Raw genomic sequence first — 23304 nt, forward strand, 5'->3', positions numbered from 1 at the left:
AGAATCATTGCAGAGTTCTGAGTGGATGACAGCTATGAAAGAAGAGATCGATGCACTTCAGCAAAATTAGACTTACGATCTTATGCCAAAGACAAAAGATGTGAAACCCATATCTTGCAAATGGGTTTACAAGATAAAGCGTTGTCCAGATGGGGTAATCGAGAGGTACAGGGCACAATTGGTAGCTCATAGTTTCTCTCAATAGTATGGACTAGACTATGACAAAACATTTAGTCCAATGGTGAAACTTACAACTGTACGAGTCCTACATGCACTTACAACCAACAACGACTGGAATTTGTGGAAGATAGATGCGAAGAATTCTTTTCTTCATGGAGAGATAGATCGGGAGATCTACATGATCCAACCAATGGGTTTTTAGAACCAAGATCATCCTAAATATGTGTGAACACCTGCATATTCTAGCTTGTTTGTCAAAGCAATGAAGATATGCTAACTATCATGCTAGTGTACATGAATGACTTAATCATAACCGGTGATGATGAGACAAATATTCTTAGGAAGAATCAGAATTAACCAGTTCGTTTCTAGATGAATGAAATTAGACAACTCAAGCAATTTCTTGGTCTAGAGGTTGATCGCTCACAAGAAGAAATATTTATATGTCAACAAAAATATTCCAAAGATTTGTTGAAGAGGTTTGGAATGCTCGAATGCAAGTTCATTTCAACGCCAATGGAACCAAATGCCAAAATGTGTGCACATGAAGGAAAATATTTGGAAGATGCGACAATGTATCGACAATTGAAGCCTCATTTGGAAGTAGTTCGACGAATACTGAGATATGTGAAAAGTACAATTGACTATGGTCTTTTGTACAAGAAATGTGAAGACTACAAGTTAGTTGGTTATTGTGATGCTGACTATGCTGGAGATTATGACACTAGGAGATCAACAACTGGGTATGTGTTTATGCTTGGCTCCAGAACAATTTCTTGGTGTAGCAAAAGACGTCCAATGATATCATTGTCAACCATTAAAGCTGAGTATCGTGCAACAATAATGGCAGCTCAAGAGAGTACATGGTTGATACAGCTAATGAATAATCTACATCAACGAGTAGATTATGCAGTTCCACTGTACTGTGACAATCAGTCGGCAATTCGTTTGGCAGATAATCTAGTCTTTCATGCAAGAACTAAGCATGTTGAAGTGCACTATCACTTTATCAGAGAAAAAGGTTTGCAAGAAGAAATCGAAATGAAATAGATCAAGACGGATGATCAAGTTGCATACTTGTTCACAAAAATTTTGAGTTCAAGCAAGTTCGAAATATTTCTCTGTCAGCTCGACATAGTGAAAATAGTGAGAGCTGGTGTTGAGGGGGAGCGATGAAAATCAACCCCAACCCATTTCAAAGCCTAACCTATTTGAAGCTTAAGGTAAATAAAAGACCAGTCCATTTTATTTAAAGGCAAGACAATGGAAGCTTCTCAACAAATGTGGAATGAAGATGTTTTTAAGAGAAAATTGTAGAAGGATATAGAAAGTAGATTTTTTAGGAGAAGTGTGTAAAATGCGGTATTAATGTATGACTAGGATTATTTCTTAATTTAATATTTGTATGGTGTAGATTGCATGGTGAGGAATATAAATACCCTCCATTGCATTTGGGTTAGGCGTCCTCCAAAAATTTGAGTGTAGTATCTTGAGTATAAGTTGTGAGCTTTCTATTGAGTGTTTATTTCTCTTCAAATTGCGAGTGGTCTTTGGAAGTGTTGTAGTGTCTTTTACTATAGGTATAATACAAGTAATTTGTTTACTTGTTTGGGTCTAATATTAATAAGTTTAGAGTTGCATACTCTAAATATTACTCAACACCAACAACAACCTGAAAATTCCATAACTTACACCAATGCTGCCAAACGTTCCACGATACTTTGCACTGACATAAAAGGTGATTCGACGTCTTTATCTTTTCCGAGCAAAGAGGGCACACGGACGATTTGGGATTACTTATCCCTCTCTTCACAAGTTCAGCTTTGACGGGAATTCGACCTTGCAACGGTGTCTACACAAACACCTCCACTTTCAGTGGAGCCATACCAACCCAAACAAAATTCCAAAGGCTTTCCGACCTCGCACCTAAAGAAGACATCGCCACGCAAAAAAGACTTGGGGGAATAGCTTCCTGTTGAGTCTCCCAACCATCTAACACAATCCTTTACCAAATGATTTACAGATGCTCCACCTTGGCCACCGATGAAAACGTGTCCATAAAATCAATCCCTTCAATTTGTGTGAAACCCTTAGTAACTAACCTCGTCTTATATCGATTAACCGATCCATCCGCCTTGTGTTTAATGCGATAAACCTATTTACAATCAGTAGGCTTCTTTCTTTCCTGCAACGGTACCACTGACCAAGTTTCAAGAGATTCCATTACTTGAAGCTCCTCAGCCATAGCATCTCTCCATGAAGACGATTTGACGGCTAGATGATAAAAATTATGCTCAGAATGAGAGGATATATTGGCAACAAAGCCACTGTACTCAGAAGATAAACGTGATGAAGACAAATGAGCCTCGATGGAATAAGAACACGTGGAAGATGTATGATTACAATAGTATTGCTTGAGATAAGAGGGCTTATGAGTTATGCGAGAAGAACGTCGAGATGGAATCTGACCTACAGAAGGTACATCCTTAGAGGTAGTTGATTCATTTACAGCACGTGACTCGGGAATAAAATCATTCACCAGACCAGTATCATGAACTGAAGGAGATTGTTCAACCTGTTCCTGTTGCACATCCAAATGCTCTTGCAAAACACGTGAAAAAGATGAGTCAGCAGAATTAGTAAAAACAGTTGACAAAGAAAATTCACTGATCGGATCAACAACATGATCTGACATGTTGATATTGTGAAAAGGAAAGATACTCTCATGGAGCACCACATCTCGAGAAACCATGAATTTCTGAGTATGCAAAACAAAAACTCTATAACCCTTTACACCACTAGGGTAACCAATAAATACAGCTGGTAATGCACGTGCAGAAATTTATCACGATGTGACCGTAAAGTTGAAACAAAACAAAGGAACCCAAATGTCTTTAAATGATTGTAATCTGGAAGTTTTGCCAAACATAATCTCATAAGGAGACTTGTTTTGCAGTCTCTGTAAAGACAGTCTGTTTATAAGAAAAGTAGCAGTGAGAACACTATCACCCCCAAAATCTTATAGGCACTTTCGATTGAAAATACAACGCTTGAGCAACATAAAGCAAATGTTGATGTTTCCTCTCAATAACAGAATTTTACTGTGGTCCTTCAACGCATGAAAACTGATGAACTATACCCAATCTTGCAAACAAATCTGTAAACGCCAACTCAGGAGTATTGCAGATCGAAAACATTATATATCAAAACCAAATTGCCTCTTAACCATAGCAATAAAAGCTGGTATAATAATACCAACATCAGACTTGTGTTGAAGCAAATAAGTCCAAGTAGACCGAGAAAAATCAGGCAATAAAGTCAAAAACAAAGTCTGATTTGTATGAGTAGCATGTTTATAAGGACACAATATGTCACAATGAATCAAATCAAACATTTGCTTTGCTTGAGTGTGAGAAACTGGAAAAGGTAACCGTTGTTGCTTTGCTAATGAACAAATCTGACAAGGAAGTTTTTCATTAAAATTCTTCAAAGGTAATACATCTTTAAGGAGATGAAGAACATGCCCTAGCCTGTGATGCCAAGAAGCTGAAAAATTACTAGAAACATTATTACAAGAGACATTAACAGAACATGGAGACATCCGCAGAAGATAAAGCCCTTGATGCAGCTCACCCCTTCCCAATCACTCGATGCAAGTCCAGAATGAAACAAGTGGTTTTGCAAAACAATACACTGAAATCAGAAGCACTAGCCAATGAACTAACTGACAAGAGATTGAAACGAAATTATGATACAAACAAAACGTCATGCAAAACAAAAGTAGGAGAAAAGCGAACTGTCCTAGCAAAACCAACTTCAATAACGCATTTATCTGGTAAAATCACAGAGCCTCCTGAGATGGGAACCAAGGATTCAAAAAGAGATCTTGAAAAACAAACATGTTTAGAAGTCCCAGAATCCAAAATCCAACAATGTGAATCTTCAAAAGACAAGGTATTAATATGAGACAAAATCTCACCCTGCATGGTTGCATTTATTGAAGACGAGGGAGTATCACAAGAAGAAGCAGCTTGCAGCTGAGATGTGAGCATGGTAATCAGCTGTTGACATTGCTGAGGAGTCAAAGCATCATTAATCACCAAGGAACTCTGCTGAGAAATCTCATTCGCAACGACAGAGTTGGTATGAGCAGATTGACTATTCTTGACTCGAAGAATTAGAAGACCAATTTCGAGAAGCATACCCTGGAGGATAACCATACAACTTATAACATTTATCCTTTGTATAACCAAGAAGATTACAGTAACTGCATTGAGGACGAGTCTTGCGAGACCCATGATTTGTTTTGACAGCAAAAATAGCCTCGGTAACGGGATTAACATGCTTAACTGCTCCTTGATTCTCTTCTTGAATGATCAAAGAAAAAACTTAAAAAATGGAAGGCAATAGATCCAATAAAAGAATCTTTCCTCTAACATGAGAAAAAGATTCATTCAACCCCATCAAGAACTGGATAACCTGTTATTGTTGTTGTTCCTCAAACATCGGACGTACTCCTCCACAAGTACAAGACAAACAAGAACAGATCTGTTTAATAGAAAACAATTCATCCCAAACGATTTTCAGCTGGGTATAATATGTACTCACTGATTGTTGACCTTGCACCAAATCATGCAAACGTTTCTTCAATTGAAAAAAACGTGGACCATTGGACTGTTGAAAACGCTCAACAAGATCCCGCCATATTTCTACTGCAGTGGTGTGATAAAGAAGACTCGCAGCAATATCCTTGGAGACAGAATTCAAAATCCAAGAATTGACCAGGTTATTTGCCCTAGTCCAGGCATTAAAGAGCTCCGGAGAAGAATGGTCGGGAGCTGTAATCAAACCATCCACAAACCCCTACTTGTTTTTAGCGGAGAGAGCAAGCATCATCGATCGCTTCCAGCTATGAAAGTTGTTATTGGACAACGCTGCGTAACCAGAATCATTCCGGGATTGTCAGACTGGTGTAGATAGTACAGGTTGCTGCCGGCTAAACTCTCGAGATAATGTTCTCGAATAAATTAATTCACGAGATAATGCACTCCTCAGATTAATTGCTCAGATAGGGTGAAATCTACAGTGTTGGTCGTAGGTCGCCATGCCATCCAGGCGACCTACTAGGTCGCCATGTCTTCCCGGCGAGCTATGAGAGAGATTGCATGTGTCATGCACGTTCCAACACGTTAGGCATCCGAAGGCATCCGACCGAGGGCATCCGACCGATGTCATTCGAGCGAGCTATGCGAGGGCATCCGATGGCAAGAGGAATCACGCGAGGAGCAGGAGGAGTGCATGGCGACCTACAAGGTCGCCAGGAGTGCATGGCGACCTATGCTGGGAAGCTGCCACGCCGTAGGTCGCCCGGAAGGCATGGCGACCTACGGCCAACACTGTGCAATTCACCCTATTTGAGCAATTAATCTTGAGAGTACGTTATATCGTTAAATAAAATTTTCGAGGACATTATCTCGAAAATTTTGCCGGTTGCTGCCATTATCTAAGTCATCATTCAACAGAGGCATGATGGATCAAGATTTAGAGAGCGAAAAAAACTTCTGATACCATATAACAGTGGAAGAAAAACTGTAAAAGGAAAGCTAGAAATGAATAATTGCTTTCATTCATCTTCTTAATAGTGCAATACATAGTTTATATAAGCTTCCAGCTCTAACTAACGAACTAACCCTAAAACTAACAGAATAACTAACTTAACAAATACAACAGTTATTCTAATAACTCCTCCATCTCCAATAAATGTTACGACCATGGAACTGAATAGGCAAAATGTTTCGAGAGTCAAAACCTTGCGTGACATCGATCACTCTTCTCCAAAGGCTATTCGGTTCATTTCTATACCTCCCAACCCATTTGTTGAGGAGAGATCGATTCTGAATATTTACGTCGACAATTCCAAGGCCTCCAAACTCTTTATGCTTCGCCACAACCTCCCATCTAACCCAATGTATCGGACGATTTGACGCTGCTCCCCAAATAAAGTTGGCTATAAAAAGACTAAAATGAGGGGGGGGGGAATTGTAAACTCTCGAAAACAATTATGCCATAAATTTAATTAATGTTAGTTATTCTTGAGGTATTTTTCTTTAAGTTTCACGTTGGTTTTTATTTACAATTAGATTTCATTTTAATTACTAAAAAAAGAAACTCTAATTTGTTATTTTCACTCTTCCTAATCATAACTTAACCTCATTTTCACATTTTATTGATTTCTAAACCTCCCAAAATCTTTTAAAATTCATTCATCTTCTTCATATTTTCTAAAGCCTTTCTTCACTTGATTTTATGAAAATCAACTTAAATTCATTTTTCTTTTCCAATTAGGATATGATTCTATCTTCTTATAATTTTAATTAGTAATTTTTCAGATCAAGATTTGATCCTTCCAAATAAGATATTCATGGATTTCTCTTGGGAGATTTCAATCTAAATTGGTGAAATTCGTTTTACTTGCTTAATCCTTGGATTCTAAATGGGTTTCGACATCTTTTCGATGTTATTAAACAAATCAAAATGAGATTTTCATATATGATAATTTTCTCAATTGCATTACACATAGTCAAAAGTATATATGATTGTATTACTCTCCAGCTGTAGCAGTGCCTCCTCTTTGGTTTCATCAAGCAAAGCAGCCACTGCACCCTCAAAAGCTGCATTAATATAAGTTGTGGGCTAACGTATGTTAGTGATCTGATCTCCAATCGTCGAAACAGTCATTCGAATCGGGGCCTCCGATGATTGCTCCAACATGCTGATTTGGATTCGGATTGTTGGAACTCAAATAACTCGACATGCCATCTTTACACCCCACCTTCCTGGGGGTGACTGTGGATAGAAGGAATGGATGAGCCTCTATGGTGAAGCTGCGTGGGATGTTTACTTCCATATCCCACCATGTACGATATCTTCATAGGGTTGTTCCCCAATATGTAATCCACCTGTGATTTCACGAAAGATTTGATTCGGGAGGCCAAGAAATGGACCGAGCCGCATTGAATGCCGTCAATGTGAGACGCCATTAACGTTTTCGAGTAAACATACAGCACCATGCACGAGCTTGTAACATATTGCAAATTAGAGCTATCTCTTACATACAACAGACCACCTGAAAACAAGCCAGAAAAATCTATTAGCTTAGTGAAAAGATCATTAGAAATCTTAAACTATTCATCAATGATTGTGAATGTGTACTAGAAGTTGTTTTGTACAGCAAACTGCTACTCCATGGCATCAGTTTACATATAAATGATTCGACATCGGCCTTATATTTAGACAAATCCTTCTTCCCTACTTAGAATTCCTGAACAAAAAAACTGTTAATATGTCTTGGAAGACTGACGTCGGTCATATAAATGATTCGACGTCGGTCTTATACTTACACAGTGTAGAAATGCTGCAAGGAGCTGAAAATTGCAGAATGTTTATTAAATAGTTTTCTTGAGTTGCCAACGTTTAGAATGCTTGCTTTATATACACTCTACTTTGGTCACACAACTTACACACACTCAGCATTAATTGCTGTAACCACTTAACCGTTGTGATAACAACTCTACAACAGTTAAAACCGTTTCTCAACTGCTTAATAACAATCAGCCAACCTTGGTGCACAGCACGCCTATATCCAACATTCCCCCTATTTTTTTCTTTTGTTTTTCAAACGAACAGACCCTAACTTGATCTCGAAAGTACTCAAAAGCACCTCGGGCTAGAAGTTTGGTAAACCCATCAGCAACCTGATGAGAGGTTGGCACGTAACGAACTTGCAGTTGTTTGGCAACCACCTTTTCACGTACAAAGTGTACATCGAGATCGACATGCTTTGATTGCGCATGATGAACCGAGTTAGCACTCATCTCTATAGCACCCGAGTTATCACACCAGATCGTTGGTGTCATACCCGAGCCTTCACCTAAATCAGCAAGCACAACATTCACCCAGGTGACTTCTGCAGCCGCATCAGCAATGCTTTTATACTCTGCCTCCATGGTTGAGCGAGAGACCGTTTTTTGTTTTCTTGACAGCCAGGACACCAAGCAATTACCAACGAACACACAGTGGCCAGACATTGACGTCTGTCATCCACATCGCCTTCCCAATCCGCATCTGCAAATGCCGTGATGGAAGAGTCAGACCCAGCAGGAAAAAACACTAAACCGTATTCCACTGTGCCCGCCAAGTATCATAGAATCCTTTTAACCGCCATAAAATGTGACTCACGAGGATCTTGCATATATTGCGCAACCTTGCTCACACTTAGAGCAACATCAGGACGAGTATGGAATACGTATAGGAGGGAGCCAACTATACTTCAAAATTCATAAGCATCAGCCAGCGGATTGCCTTCATCCTTAGACAGTTTGTTGGCGACAACCATAGGGGAGGTGGTGGGGTTGGCTCGAGTCAGCTGTGCTCTCACCAATAACTCGAGCACAAACTTCCTTTGACTTAAAACAATAGAGTCACCACACCGTTGAACCTCAATACCCAGGAAGTAAGAAAGGTCACCAAGGTCATTGAGTGAGAATTGTTTGTTGAGTTCGTATATGACACGTTGAATGTAACTAACCGATTCACCAGTTAGTATAATATCATCAACGTAAACGAGGATGAATGTACGAGAGCCTGTTTGATTGTTGACAAACAAGGAATTGTCAGCTTTGGACTCTCGGAATCCAAGTGCAATTAAGCTGGCGCGAAGCTTGTCGTTCCAGTTGCGTGGTGCTTGTCGTAAACCATAAAGTGCCTTCTGTAACTTGCACACAAGAGGCTTGCCATCAGGATTACACACCTCAAAGCCAGGCGGTTGCTTTATAAACACCTCTTCAGCCAGTCCACCGTTGAGGAACGCGTTGTTGACATCAATTTACCGAAGCGGCCATTTCCTTGATACTGCCAAGGACAATATGATATTGATTGTGGAGAAGCGAACAACAGGGCTGAAGGTTTCCTGAAAGTCTTGCCCTGGAACCTGGGAGTACCCCTTAGCAACCAGGCGTGCCTTGTGTCTCTACACAGTACCAGCAGCGTTCCTCTTGATTTTAAACAGCCACTTGCAACCAACAGCAGACCTCCCTTCTGGGAGTTGAACCAGATTCCAGGTTCCATTTTGTTGCAGTGCATTGAGTTCATCATGGATAGCCGCAGTCCATTTTTCGGATTGAAATGCTTCGTGCACAGTTGTGGGAATTACTTCATCATAGCTGCTGATGAAGGTTTTAGGCTTGAAGACACCAGCCTTACTGCGTGTACACATCGGATGAGCATTAATTGTTGTGTTCGATCGCAACAGCATGGTTGACTCAGCTGCCGTGTGTTCAGGCACCTGGAATTTGTGGCTCGCTTCCTCGTTAGAGACATAACCTGTGGGAGTAGGCATAGATACTTGGGATGGTGAAGTGAACTGATCCTCGGTAGGCACCACATTTGGAACAACATGCACATAGGAATTCTGAGAGTGAGTAGAGACTGATGTACCCATGGGGGGAGCATGCACACACGCAAAATCTCTAGGTATATGCATATGTAAATGTTGTGGCTGCACCACTATATCCAATGGGGGCGACTGCTTTCGAGCTGGACCACTTGTGCATTGTAAGGATGCATAGGGAAACACTGACTCATCAAATTTGACATGACGAGATATATAGACTCATCCACCTGCTGCAAGACATTGGTATCCCTTGTGCTGCGGGCTATACCCTAGGAAGACACACTCCTGGGACCGAAACATGAGTTTTTGCGATTGAAATGCACGCAAGTGGGGATAGCACCTGCATCCAAATACTTTCATGAAATTGTAGTCAGGCTGCCTATGGAATAGTTTTTAAAAAGGTGCAACACCTTTTAACACACGCGTAGGAAGACGATTAATAAGATAAACAGTTGTGACAACAACATATGACCAGAATTTCAAGGGCAAAGTGGCTTGAACTAAAAGCACAAGGGCCAGCTCCATCAGGTGTCGATGTTTTCGCTCTACAATTCTGTTCTGCTCAGAGGTATGGGGATAAGTCACACGATGAATGATTCCTTCTTTAGCTAGCAGACTGTTAAGTGGTCTATACTCACCACCCAGTCGCTTTGAATGGCTTTAATAGGCAGATTGAATTGTGTGGCAACCATGTTTTTAAACATCTAGAACGCAGTCAGGAGCTGTGACTTGTCCTTGAGTAGATACAACCAAGAGTGTCGAGTGCAAGCATCTACAAATGCAATATAGTACATGAACCCATTCGAGGGTATAGGTGCAGGACCCCATAGATCAGAAAAACAAGTTGAAACGGTTCAGAATACTCAGTCTTCGAGTGTTCAAAAGGTAGTTTGTGACTTTTCCAAATACAACAAGCCGAGCAAGTTCTATTGGCATTATTTGAGATGTTTACATGCAATTGATTACAAACAGATTTCAAGGTCTAAAAAGAGGGGTGCCCCAGGCGTCTGTGCCATAGGTCATACGCTTCTGAAGTCGCAACAACATTAGCACTGGCCTGACCTGCAAATTGGCTCCTGTCACTAGCCATCTCAAATGAATAAAGACCGCCATTTTGCTTCCCTCGAAGAAGGACACTACCAGTAACTTCATTCCGAACACAACAATCATTGGCATGAAATTCAAAGAAGATACGGTTGTCTCTAGCAAGCTTGGACACCGAAAATAGGTTTTTAGTTATCTTAGACACATGTAGAATGTTAGATAGCAATAGTGCTTGATATTGAGAGGATATTAAAGTATTACCAACAGACTCTACAGGAATGGATGCACCATTGCCAACAAAAATATTACCTGATCCCCTATAATCAGAGGGTTGTGCAATATTGGTAGCATCTGGTGTTACATGGTGTGTGGCACCAGAATCCACTACCCAGTGGTTGCGTGAAGAAGAGATAGCATTGGCTTGAGGGAGTTCAACAGTTCTTCCTTCACCATAGTCATCATATTGTGTGTTTTCCACAAAGTTGATGTCACCAGAACTGGTTTTACGCCGATGTGTGTCACTGCCATCACCAAGAAAGTCTCGATCGAACCGATACCAGCACTGCTGAACCAAGTGACCAACCTTACCACATAGCTGACACTGTACACGAGGGCGACCTCGACCACGACCTCCTGAGCGACCACCAGTATATGATTTTCGATTTAAATCTTGATTGAATCTCGAGTCAGAGGCAGCACGATTCACAGCCTGTGCTACATTGGCACATTGGAAGGCTATCTGCTGAAAACTCAAAGCCAACGAGTTGAGTTTCAGCATCAATAAACATGCTGCTCACAACGTCTAACATGGGCTTCTCGCGCATGGTGGTTATGACCGCCATGAAGGAATGATATTCACGGGGCAGCCCTTTGAGAATACTTACGATCTGCTCGACTGGGGCAACAGGGCTCCCACACGATTCAAGCGCATCACATACTTCTTTGACACGGGTAAGGTAGTTACGCATGCTGTCATCTCCTTTCTTGAGGGATTGCAATTTATACAGCAAGTTCATTACTGTTGTGGTAGAGCGGTTAACAAAGAACTGAGTCACCTTATTCCATACAGCAACTGCTGTCTCAGCACCAATGAATTGCGGTAATAGCTGTGGACTGATGGTGGAGAGTAGCCAAGACGCAAGAGCACTTTCTTGGGCCATGAAGTCCTCAAAGGCTTCATTTGCAACAACCTCTCCATTCTGATCAACAACCGTTTCTGGTGGTGCTGGCATCGAACCAGTCAGCAATCTTTCCAGGCGATGACTGCGAATTGTGAGTAACACTTGTTGTTTTCACAGCAAGAAGTTCATTTCATCCAACACAACATTCACTCTCTTGTTAGTGAACATAACAGAGCGCATCAGCGAGCCCCCTCCAGTGGTGGAGGAGATATTCGGGCTGTCAAGGGCCATCACCGTAGCCGGAGTTTAGAAGCCAGGATCTTCAGCGAAAGATACCATGTAGAAATGCTGCAAGGAGCTGAAAATTGCAGAATGTTTATTAAATAGTTTTCTTGAGTTGCCAACATTTACAATGCTTGCTTTATATACACTCTACTTAGGTCACACAACTTACACACACTCAGCATTAACTGCTGTAACCACTTAATCGTTGTGATAACAACTCTACAACAGCTGAAACAATTTCTCAACTGCTTAATAACAATCAGCCAACCTTGATTCACAACACGCCTATATCCAACACACAGCAAATTAATATCGCCATACCGGAGCTAGTAATGCCAGTGCTCCAGGAAATTTACCGTCCCAACTAAACTCTAATGCTGACTCACTCCATCCTTGGTTTTTCACAGCATAGTTTATGTACTTTGCATCTCTACTTGCCTTGTACAACCAAGCTGCCGACCATAAAAATTCACCCTGTAAAAAGAATCCGAACGAACAAAGCTCAAATCGAACCAGATCGAGGAATGTTATGTGTATATTCAGCTACGTAATTTCTACATGTTTTACCTTACATCCTGAGAAAGAGCGGTAGATAGGGAAAGATTCATTGTAAAGTCCCCTGTACTTGTCTGCAAATTTGAATAACTGTGCAAATATGGTTATAAATAATAGTTTGTTAGGCATAAAGGAACTAATTTAAATCAAGCTTCTTACTAATTTGAATTTGCTTAATAGCTTCTTAGAGTAATTGGAATCAACCCCTTGGAAGACTAATGAAGCAGCAAAAAAGGGCGTCGGTAGCTTCCGCTTCTGAGCCTGGTGAATCAGAAGTTATTTTGTAGGGTGTTCAAGGGGTGTCCATGTCTTCGGGACGCTCCCAACATTGGTGATCAGCGTTTCCATCCCCCACCTGAGTATAAAGTGTGGCGGGTGAAGTATGGACTCGCAATATAAAATCAATGCCCCAACGGATCGCAGTGCGGAGGTGGTTAAGCTCATCGGCCGAAGAGATTTCGTGCCAGTACTCGATAGCTGCCCAACTTAAAAGAGTCACAGTAAACGCCATAGGCCATACGAACTTCACATCGTCCCCAGCATCATAGTAACCTCCCACCAGATTAACCTGCAACAAAACCAAATCTTCAGTTCTAACATCATCAGTGGACAAAGAATTTCGGTAGCCATACGTTATCGGGTTCCGTCGGTGAGTGCAGAGTCTCCCCTCCACCGAACTCTTTGGCTAGCCGGCAACTTCCCCGATCGTTGTCCTTCGAAGAACAAGATTGCTTTGCCGAGTGCATCCTTATAGTCATAAGATAAATTCATATCCTCCAAGGTGAGTTCATCGTGGCTACTACAAGCCAATGCCATGGCTAAGGTGCAGCACAAGGCCAGACCCCATGCTATATCACCGGAACCCATTTATGAGTTGCAATTGCGTTAATTTGCATGGGCTTTAACAGTTGGTCTTGCTGGTTATTTATAGACGAAAACCTTTCATCACAATATGTATTTAGTAAAAGAAATTACAAACAATCTTTTATTAATATCTTTGTTATATATTTTTATTTCAGTCCAGAACGTGGAATAAGTTTTTGCTATAATTTGACGCACAAGATATATTAATGATATATTAATTAAATCATTTTTGTATTCCTTTTTTTCCTTTTCTTTTCTTTAGAGTTTGATCTATAGATCATATCAATGTTTTCTTCTTTAATTTTGTTTAGTCGACGACGACATTAGTTTTGATTCTGGTTGTCGACTTCCGGTTCTCTTCTCTCTTTATTTTTTTTTAATTTTAATTTATGTTTTCTCATGGTTGGATTTGACGATGCCAAGATTGGTCAAGATCATGCTTATTTGTAATCCTGTTGATCTTCTATATTATGGACCATCGGATTGAATTTGGATACACGGTTTTGCGTTCATGAAAAGTTTCTGATGGCGCTCAGCTCTGATTTTAGATTTTCGGTGGTCTTTCAATAGTTTAATCTCTTTTTGGGGTTTGTTTACCGATGCAGTTAGGTTTATTCATATCTATTTTTTGTTTTAGTTTATAACATTTTTCATGTTTGGTTTATAATCTTAAGTGGCTAGTTTCAATGTTATAAGAAATTGTCCAAATTATGTATTTAGTTTACGATGATAGTTATAAATTCTTATTATAATTTTGGATATTTTCACATTTTAATAAGACTAACAGCTTCTATTAATTTTTTTACATTTTTATAAGACTAACAGCTTCTATTAAAAATTTTATAAACTTTGTTTTTTCTTTGGAACATCTTTAAATCAGTCAAGGATCTTTATATAATTACATCCCATGTGAATTCATAGTTGTTCAATAGTTATATATTTTTTACATTTTAATAAGACTAACAGCTTCTATTAAAAAAATTATATAAAATTTTGTTTTTTCTTTGGAACATCTTTGAATCTGCCAAGGATCTTTATATAATTACATCCCATGTGAATTCATAGTTGTTCAGTAGTTTATATATATATATATATATCATTTTTCACGATTTAAATTTTTAAATTTTATTTTAAAGATATAATATATTTTAATATTCATGTGTTCATACTGATAAGTATATATAATAATTTGTGAATCAACGGTGCTAAATTTATATATATATATATTATCCATATAAGATAGATTTATTTTTTTAATAGAAGCAGCTAGTTTTATTAAAAAGTGAATATACCAAATTTTAATAAGAGGTTACGACTATCATCGTAAACTAAATATATAATTTGGATATTTTCCTATAACATTATCACTTTAGATCATATAATGACATATATGGAAAAGTTTAAAAACCCAACCAAAAGACTCGAACATAAAATAGATACAAGTAAATCTAACTGCATCGAAAAACGAACCACAATAGGGGATTAAGCTATTGAAAAACTATCGAGAATCGCAAATCAGAGCCGAACATCATGAGAAACTATCCATGAACGCAAAATTGCGTATCCAAATTCAATATGAGGGTCCATAGCAGGGAAGATCAACTGGATTAAGCATCATCTAGATCAGTCGTGATGTCGCCAAATCCAACCTGAGAAAATATAAAATAAAAAGAACAACCAAACGATCGAAAAAGAAGAAGAAACACAAATATAGAGAAAAAATGTCATAAAGGCAGAGATAAACGTGCCACAAAAGCATAATTATTCTTATTAAGAAACTAAAAAAGAAACAAAGAGAGAAGAGAACCGATGGTCGGCAACCATCATCAAAATTGGTATCATCGCCGGTTAAACAAAATTAAAGAAAAAAAATTGATTTGATATATAGAAAACGGTACAAACTCTAAACAAAAATAGGGGAGAGCAGCTAGGTTAAGATGTGAGTTATAGTCACATGAACATTTAGAAAATAATAGCTAGGTTATAAGATAGATTTACTAAAAGGACATTTATGGGACAAAGAAGATATTCAAACATTATCACATTCAAAATTCAACCAATATGATATTACCTATTAGACATATATGGGTTAAATTCTATATAATTTATTATCGGAGGGTTCGAGAAATTTTATCAATTTAAAGTAATCTCAACTATCTATAATTATATAAATAAATATAAATATTATTTAAGTAAACGATTAATTTCACAGGATAAGATTAACACACAAGATACAAGCATTGGAACATATACTAGATATAAGGCTCAATGCAAAAATAAATGCTCAAAATATATTCAAGTTAACTTTAGGTGTTTATCGATATTGTTTTTTGCCCGAGTGGGGAAAAACTTGGCACGACTTAGGGGTTTTTCTTTCAAAATATTTTGAAATGTGAAGAGTCGCCACCAATCATTTTAAGCTACAATCAGGACACCATAAAAATCGGGTGATTTTAATAAAACATTTTATTTTTATCAAAATACCAAGTTTAGGGTATACGAAAACCAGAAAATAGGTTCGGGAGTCAGTTACGCGTAAGAAAGGATTAGTACCCCACAACACCCAAAAATTTATACCTAGTTGATTACCCTATATTTAAAATTGAAAATTTTGAGTTCGAACTTCATCTAATTTAAAAATTATTACAGATGCAAAGTTGAAAATGGTATTCGTTTATTAAAGCCAATAGCATTCACCCCCTAGCATGAATGCATGAGATCAACTATTGTGCCCAATAACCGAACATTATCTCGATATTCTAGAAATCATGATGCGATCTTGAAAAGAATTTCAACCTATTTCGGGAATCACCAGTAGTCACCCCCTGAGCATACTTGCGGGAGATATACTATTGACTCCCTAATAAATGATAATTGCCTTGTGTTTGGAAATATATGCAATCAAACAATTTATTAATCCTAATTAAACTAAAGGTATATTAAGGCTTTCTCTATCTTCAAGTGTCAAATTATGAAAATTAAAGAACTTATAGGCCTAAACTAAAAATATAGGCTCTAATATTAACTTAAATTAATTTTGATCAATTATGGGATTCTAATAATTAAATTGGAACCTCGAGCAAAAGCGATGACCAAATTAAGAATTCTCCTAATTTAAGGACTAAGGTGAAATTAGGCCTAAGATGGAGGCTCTAATATTAATCCTAATTAATTATAATTAATTATGGACTAACGAATAATTAATTTGGAACCTCGAGCTTAAGCGAGGACCGAATTAATAATTCTCCTAATTTAAGGACTAAATATGAAATTAGGCCTAAGATGAAGGATCTAATTTTAATCCTAATTAATTATACGATTCGAATAATTAAATTGGAACCTCCAAAAAAAGCGAGGACCAAATTAAGAATTCACCTAATTTAAGGATTAAACCTAAAATAAAAATAATATAGATTAGGACTAAAACATAAAACATCTAAATTAAGAGGTTTAAGAATTAAAATATAAAATTGGGACTAAATTTAAAGAAATTTAAAATTAAAGGCAAAATTAAAAGCAATTACCAAGTAAAAGGACTAAAATGCAATAAAATAAAAATACAAAGCTATAATTAAAGCATAAAGTAAAAGGACAAATATGTAAGAAATCAGAATATAAATATTAAATTGAAATAGTGTAGAAAATTAAAAGTTGGAATTGAAATGACTAAAACATAAACAATTAATAATTTTAAGCATAAATTAAAATAACAGTAATTAAACAATCGAATATAAAATTATAAGTTATGGGGTTAATTTTTAATTATTACCCAAACCATGAATAACACGAATCACACCCTAGGGCGAGTCATCGCGCGGTTGCAGAATAATTCAAATATATTCGAATATAAACAATAAGAGACCAAAATGCAATAAAATAAAAGAACAGTACACCAAATTAGAAATAAACAGTGACCAAAATTCATAAATTGAAAATACAACACCAAATTCATGAATAAATAAAGAGAACAAAGCTGATTAGTGACTAAAATAAAACAAAATAAATAAATAGGGATCAATTTCAAATAAATTGAAGTAAACAAATGACTAAATTGAAACAAATAAGAATAATGAGTCCAATACCAGAATAAACCAACAAAACAAGACCCCAGTGACCAAAACGTAAGAACACATCAAAGCTAGAATGGCCTGAAAGCAAATAAGCCAAAAGTTAGCATTAGAACATAAAATGGAAAAATAATAAAATAAGGACAATTTAATTTAAGAAAATCACAAAATAAGTTGAAAAATGGTGACTAAATTGAAATAGATGTAAAATTAAACATGCAGTTGAAGAATTAAAACAAATGACTTAAATGTAAAAATATGACAAAACTCTAGGGACCTGTAAGAAAATAGACCAAAAGTTAATGTTAGAACATAAACTCAAAAAATTATGAAATAAGGACAAACATTCTAAATAAATAAGAAATTAATCATAAAATAAGTGACCAAATTGTAAACAAATGAAATAACGAGGGTTGTAGAAAAGATTAGACCCTTCGGGTTCAACACGCACGTATAGGAGCCCAAAATAATGTCTTATGCTAGGAATATATAAACCCCTTTTTCCTATTTTTTTCATTTTTATTCTTCACTATTTTCTTCTTTTATTTAGAGAGAGAAGCTCTCTCTTCTCTCTAAATCACATCCGCCTGTCGGCCATCTCAGCCACCGTCGGCCACCACGTTGCTGCCATCTTCGATGGCCGTTGGTGACTAAACTTTAGCGGTTTTCTCGTCTTGGTGTTGTGAGTTCGGATCGAGATTCTGTTATATGAGATTCAACCTTTAACTCCATAAAAAAGGTCGAGAACCCTACATCTTTTGGTGCTCCGATCTCCTCCGACCATCGTTGGATCGAGCTGGCTCTGAGATATGTGGTTCCCCTCCTCCGTGCGCTTCTCTTCACTGTTTAGATTCGTCGAAGGTGACTCCAAACGCTGGCGAGTCCTTGGCCGAGAGGTAACCTTTATTTCTTTTTCTTCTATTGGTCTGCGTTGTTGGAAAAGAGAAAATGTCTTGTATTTCGAATGAAAAAATGGTTGCTCTGAAAATATATGTTTATATTACTTTGATCGAAAGAAAAATAGGCTCGAGTTCTCATTTTACAAATGTTTTTTTGGTTTTTCGAATGGGGAGAGCCCTCATGTTACAAAATTTTCTTTTCTCCCCCTAAGGATCCCCTTACCCCATTTTTTATGGGTTCATATCTCCATTTTTACATATCTCCCCAAATAATAAAAAAAATGTTGTTGTTATATTTTTTGCTTGCTGTTGTGGTTTTACTAGAGCAAGGATGGGGTGGTGGCATGGAGATCTTGCTGATGGCAGTAACCGAGCATAGGAGGCCCATATTTTGAAGGATTTTTCTTATTTTTTCTCTTTATTATTATTATTATTATTAGTTGGGATAAAAATGGTGATTACAGTTGTCCATTTTTGCTCATTGTTATCGAATAGGAATGAAACAAAGATAATAAGTACAATTTTTTATCCGGCATGTGCTACTGCAATTCTGGCTTTACAAGTTCTTCTCATCGGGCGAGTTATTCTCATTACGAACTCTTCGTTGGGGATGTCAATCCACTTTCTTCTGCGATGGGTAAGACCTGATTGAAAAAGTTCTTCTCATTATGAACTTATTCTCTCGAAAACGTTGACCCAACTTTTTTACGATGGTTGACCCAAGGTGATGGTGATCCAACTCCTTATGTGATGGACGAGCAAAATGATGATGCTGATCTAACTCCTTATGCGATGGATGAGCTAATGTTGGTGTTGTTCCAACTCCTTATGTGATGGAAACGAGCTAAGGTTGAACAAGTTCTTCTCATTATGAACTTCTTCTCCCTCATCGGATGAGTTCTTCTCATTATGAACTCTCCACTGGAAATGTTGATCCACCTCCTTTAGTGATGGAATCAAACAAATTGATGATGCTGATCCAAGTCCATATGCAATGAATGAGTCAAGTATTGGCGTTGTTCCAACTCCTTATGTGATTTAATCGAGCTAAGGTTGAACAAGTTCTTTTCATTATGAAATTCTTCTCCCTCATCGGACGAGTTCTTTTCATTATGAACACTCCACTGGAAATGTTGATACACCTTTTTCTGTGATGGAATTGAACAAAGTGATGATGCTGATCCAACTCCATATACGATGGATGAGCCAAGTATTGGTGTTGTTTCAACTACTTATATGATGGAATCGAGATAACGATGAACAAGTTCTTCATTATGAACTTCTTCTCCCTCATCGGACGAGTTCTTCTCATTATGAACCCTCACTGGAAATGTTGATCCACCTCCTTCAATGATGGAATCGAGCTAAGGTTGAACAAGTTCTTCTCATTATGAACTTCTTTTCTCTTATCGGATGAGTTCTTCTCATTATGAACCCTACTATTGGAAAAAATTGATTGGTTTATCTCTCTTTGAAAAGTTTTAAACCTGCAAAAAAATATCATATGTCAGTGACTTGTATTTAAAGTACCCGAAGGTAATAACGCGATGGTCCTCAATTTTTGTTGAGCTCCATTTCTTTCAATGGTGAAAAATATGGACTGATTCTTTGTTGAAGTCATGAAATGAAATCTTTGTTAACTTTTTGAATTCCTGTAAGATATTCAAAACTTGATGAAAATGAATGTGTTTGTTCTTATTTTGTAATGCCTAAGTATACATGTATTATGTCATTTTAATGTTGCAAATTTTATTGTATAGTGAATCTTTGCTTCTTTATCTTTGTTGAGTTTTTTTCTTTGTTGGGTCCATCTTGGAAACGACACTGCTTATTCACATTGAAGCGATCTGGCCACTTCCTGGTAAATGGTTGACTTCTCTACATGAAAAAGTCAAGTCGAAGACAGGCATTAACGAAAAGGTTTCTAGGGAGACAATCCTAAGAAGGACTCAAACGACATCCCAGGAAAATGGTCCTAAGAAGGACTCAAACAATTTTCTAGAAAAAATGATCCTAAGAAGGAAAAAATAGTTTCTCAAAAGTATATTTTACATATATTCTCATGAGAGGGAAATAAAAATTTATCACGTTTGTACGAAATGGTGAATCTATAATGCAAAGATGTAAATTCATGTAATATGTAGGAGTACATATTTTCTTGATCGGTTGGGAATGGTCGCAAGAGTAGTCTTCATTGCAAGGGAAGTTTTCATTTTCTTCCTAGTTCGGTTGTCTTCCTTATCTATCACACCTAAGTGCATTCTTGCGAATATTGACTTGTGAACGGGCGTATCTTGCCCCAGTAAATTTTAGCCCTTGGTAAATTTGGCTTCTCCTGCCTTAACTTGTGTAGAAATCCAATAGAGCTTTCATTTTGGCTAGAAAGTTTTGAAAAGAGAATCTATCATTTCAAGCTTTGGAGACCGTGTACTCGCTGTTACCTATTGGTGGAACATCAATAGCCACTGTCTAGGGCTAATCACAGTAGAAACGGATGGAACATTCATGTTTCCCTACAAGTCTTACGATACATCCATGCCAAGGATGATAATTGTAACCTTAGAAAGCTGTAATTTAAGGTGTTTGCTCAATTGCTAACATAGAATTCAGCCTTCCAAGCTTTGCATTGATTTTTTCAAAGTTATATCATCCATTTAACGGAAAGAGAACTTCCCGGTTATCCACTTTTAATCTTGGTGCAGACAGAACATGATCTTCCAAATTGGTGAAATTAGAATTTATAGAAACCTCTTATGAACTCAACATTGGCTAAGCATTATAACTACTGGTAGGAGAAACATTCATCATTTCTTGTGACTTTGACACGACAAATCACCAGAATAATGCAACTGTATGTTACAATGCCCGAATGACTTATCATCAAGAAATATTTGAAAATCAAACTTGGCTTCTTCAGAAATTCATTTACAGTTATCATCAATAAACCCCTAAAAAATTAGGCTTAGCTTCTTGAAAAACATTCATTTGAAGACATCAAGAAACCCCTAAAAATTAGGCTTAGTTTCTTTCAAAATTCATTTGAAATCATCGAGAAACCCTTGAAAATCAGGCTTAGCTTCTTTAAAAATTCATTTCTAAACATCAAGAAACCCCTAAAAATTTGGCTTAGTTTCTTTCAAAATTCATTTGAAATCATCAATAAACCCCTGAAAATTAGATTTAGTTTCTTTTAAAAAAGATCACGTTAGCTGGGTAACATGCCCCACTTCAAAAATGATGATAGTTTTGTGTATTGGGTTCCTCAATTCTTGAGGTTCTTTAACTCTTAATGTAATCTCCACCATTTGAGGCTTGAATTTTGATTTTTATTTTCTTTTTCTTATTTCCTTGGAAAATCTGTAAGAATTATGTACATATGTATGACAATATGAATGCACTTAAATGTATCGAAATAAAATGCATGACTTTCTTGTATGCAAAAATGTTGATCATTCTTCTTTTCTCTTCAAATTAGAGACATAAGTCTTACTTCACTTGATCATTCTTGAATGAATCTTTTCTTAATGGCAACTTGCTAACTCAGGTTTGCAATCTTCTGGGGATTAGCCTAATCATCTTATGGTCTTTGTTTTCTGTCTTTATTTCGGGGGAAATGTTTTATCTCTTGAATTCTTGTTATGATCAGGTATATGGCCTTCAAGCCATTTTTGTCCCTGACTCGACCACTCAATCAAATTTGTTTCTCAGGACTCGTCTTCTAACTAAAGTATGAATGGTATGTTTCTCAAGGTAAGTTATTTTTGTTTTAATATTTGGACCTTGGTACCCCATGTGGCTATGCTCATTCACCATGTTTGTTTGATTTGAATCTTTTTATCTCAGTGAGATATAGTTTTGGTAATGCCCCAATGTGGGTACTCATGGCTCTCTTTGTGCCAAAATCTTAATCTTGAATGGTTTCACTCTTGTGTCATTAATGAGCAATGTTATCGAATAGCTTGAGGGCTTCTCTTCGTGATGCCATGGACACTTAATAAGTTATTAATTCTTCTAACAGAAATGTCTTGCATTTTTTCTATGAGTTGAGATATGTGCCCCTTTTAACTAAGGTGATCGTATGTTTCTTGATGGGTTACTGACAATGTCTCAAAGAAGTGTTAGAAGTTCTATCATTCAGTACTTCTGATCTCTCAGACTATAAGCTTTCAAGATTGTGAAATGTCTTCATTACTCTGACATCGTTTTCTCCTCTTCTCTAATTGAGGCAGAATGAGCCTTACCAGCTTTAAGGACCTTTTTCAGTTGAGATTGTTCTGCTTGAAAATATTTTTCTTCCTCTTTCAATTTTAAAAACTTGAAAAAATTGAGGAATAAGTTTTAAAAATGTTTCCATTTTCTTCAGGCTTACAATCAAAACAAATTATAAAAAAAGAATTCATTGAATTTTAAATAATTCAACTTCTCTTTTATTTCTTCAAAAATTATATACATTTAACAAGTGTAAAGATGAATGTTGATGTACGTCTTGCGTTAACATGGTAAGGTAGAGTGTTTGATGTTGATTTGGAGAGGTAATGTGTTTCAGGTTAATTTGGGGAGGTAATGTGTTCCAGTTTGACTTCTTTGGTTAAGGTCTATCTTTCTTGATTCTGATGTCCATTGATCTGATGAAGTATCTGTTATGCTTATTTTCTGGAAATGTTCACTGGTTCATAACCCTCGTGAGAGCCTTTGGGTTGTGCAGTGCTTTATCAAGAGACGTGTGTGCTTGTCTTTTGTGTAGTAGTTGACAATCTTCGTATTCGAGCTGCCTTTACAGGTTTTCAACTTGAATTCTCATTTGGTTTCAAAACGTCATCTAAACGTCTTGAACCCTT

At 37.2% G+C, this 23304-nt stretch overlaps 1 pseudogene; it reads right to left on the minus strand.

The window, feature by feature from the left end:
• Positions 1–6730: 6730 nt before the first annotated feature.
• On the minus strand, positions 6731–13581 carry LOC120196739 (annotated as a pseudogene).
• Between the last annotated feature and the right edge of the window lie 9723 nt (positions 13582–23304).

Source organism: Hibiscus syriacus, unplaced genomic scaffold (genome assembly GCF_006381635.1).
Source record: "Hibiscus syriacus cultivar Baekdansim isolate YM2019G1 unplaced genomic scaffold, ASM638163v2 tig00117034_pilon, whole genome shotgun sequence".
Taxonomy (NCBI): domain Eukaryota; kingdom Viridiplantae; phylum Streptophyta; class Magnoliopsida; order Malvales; family Malvaceae; genus Hibiscus; species Hibiscus syriacus.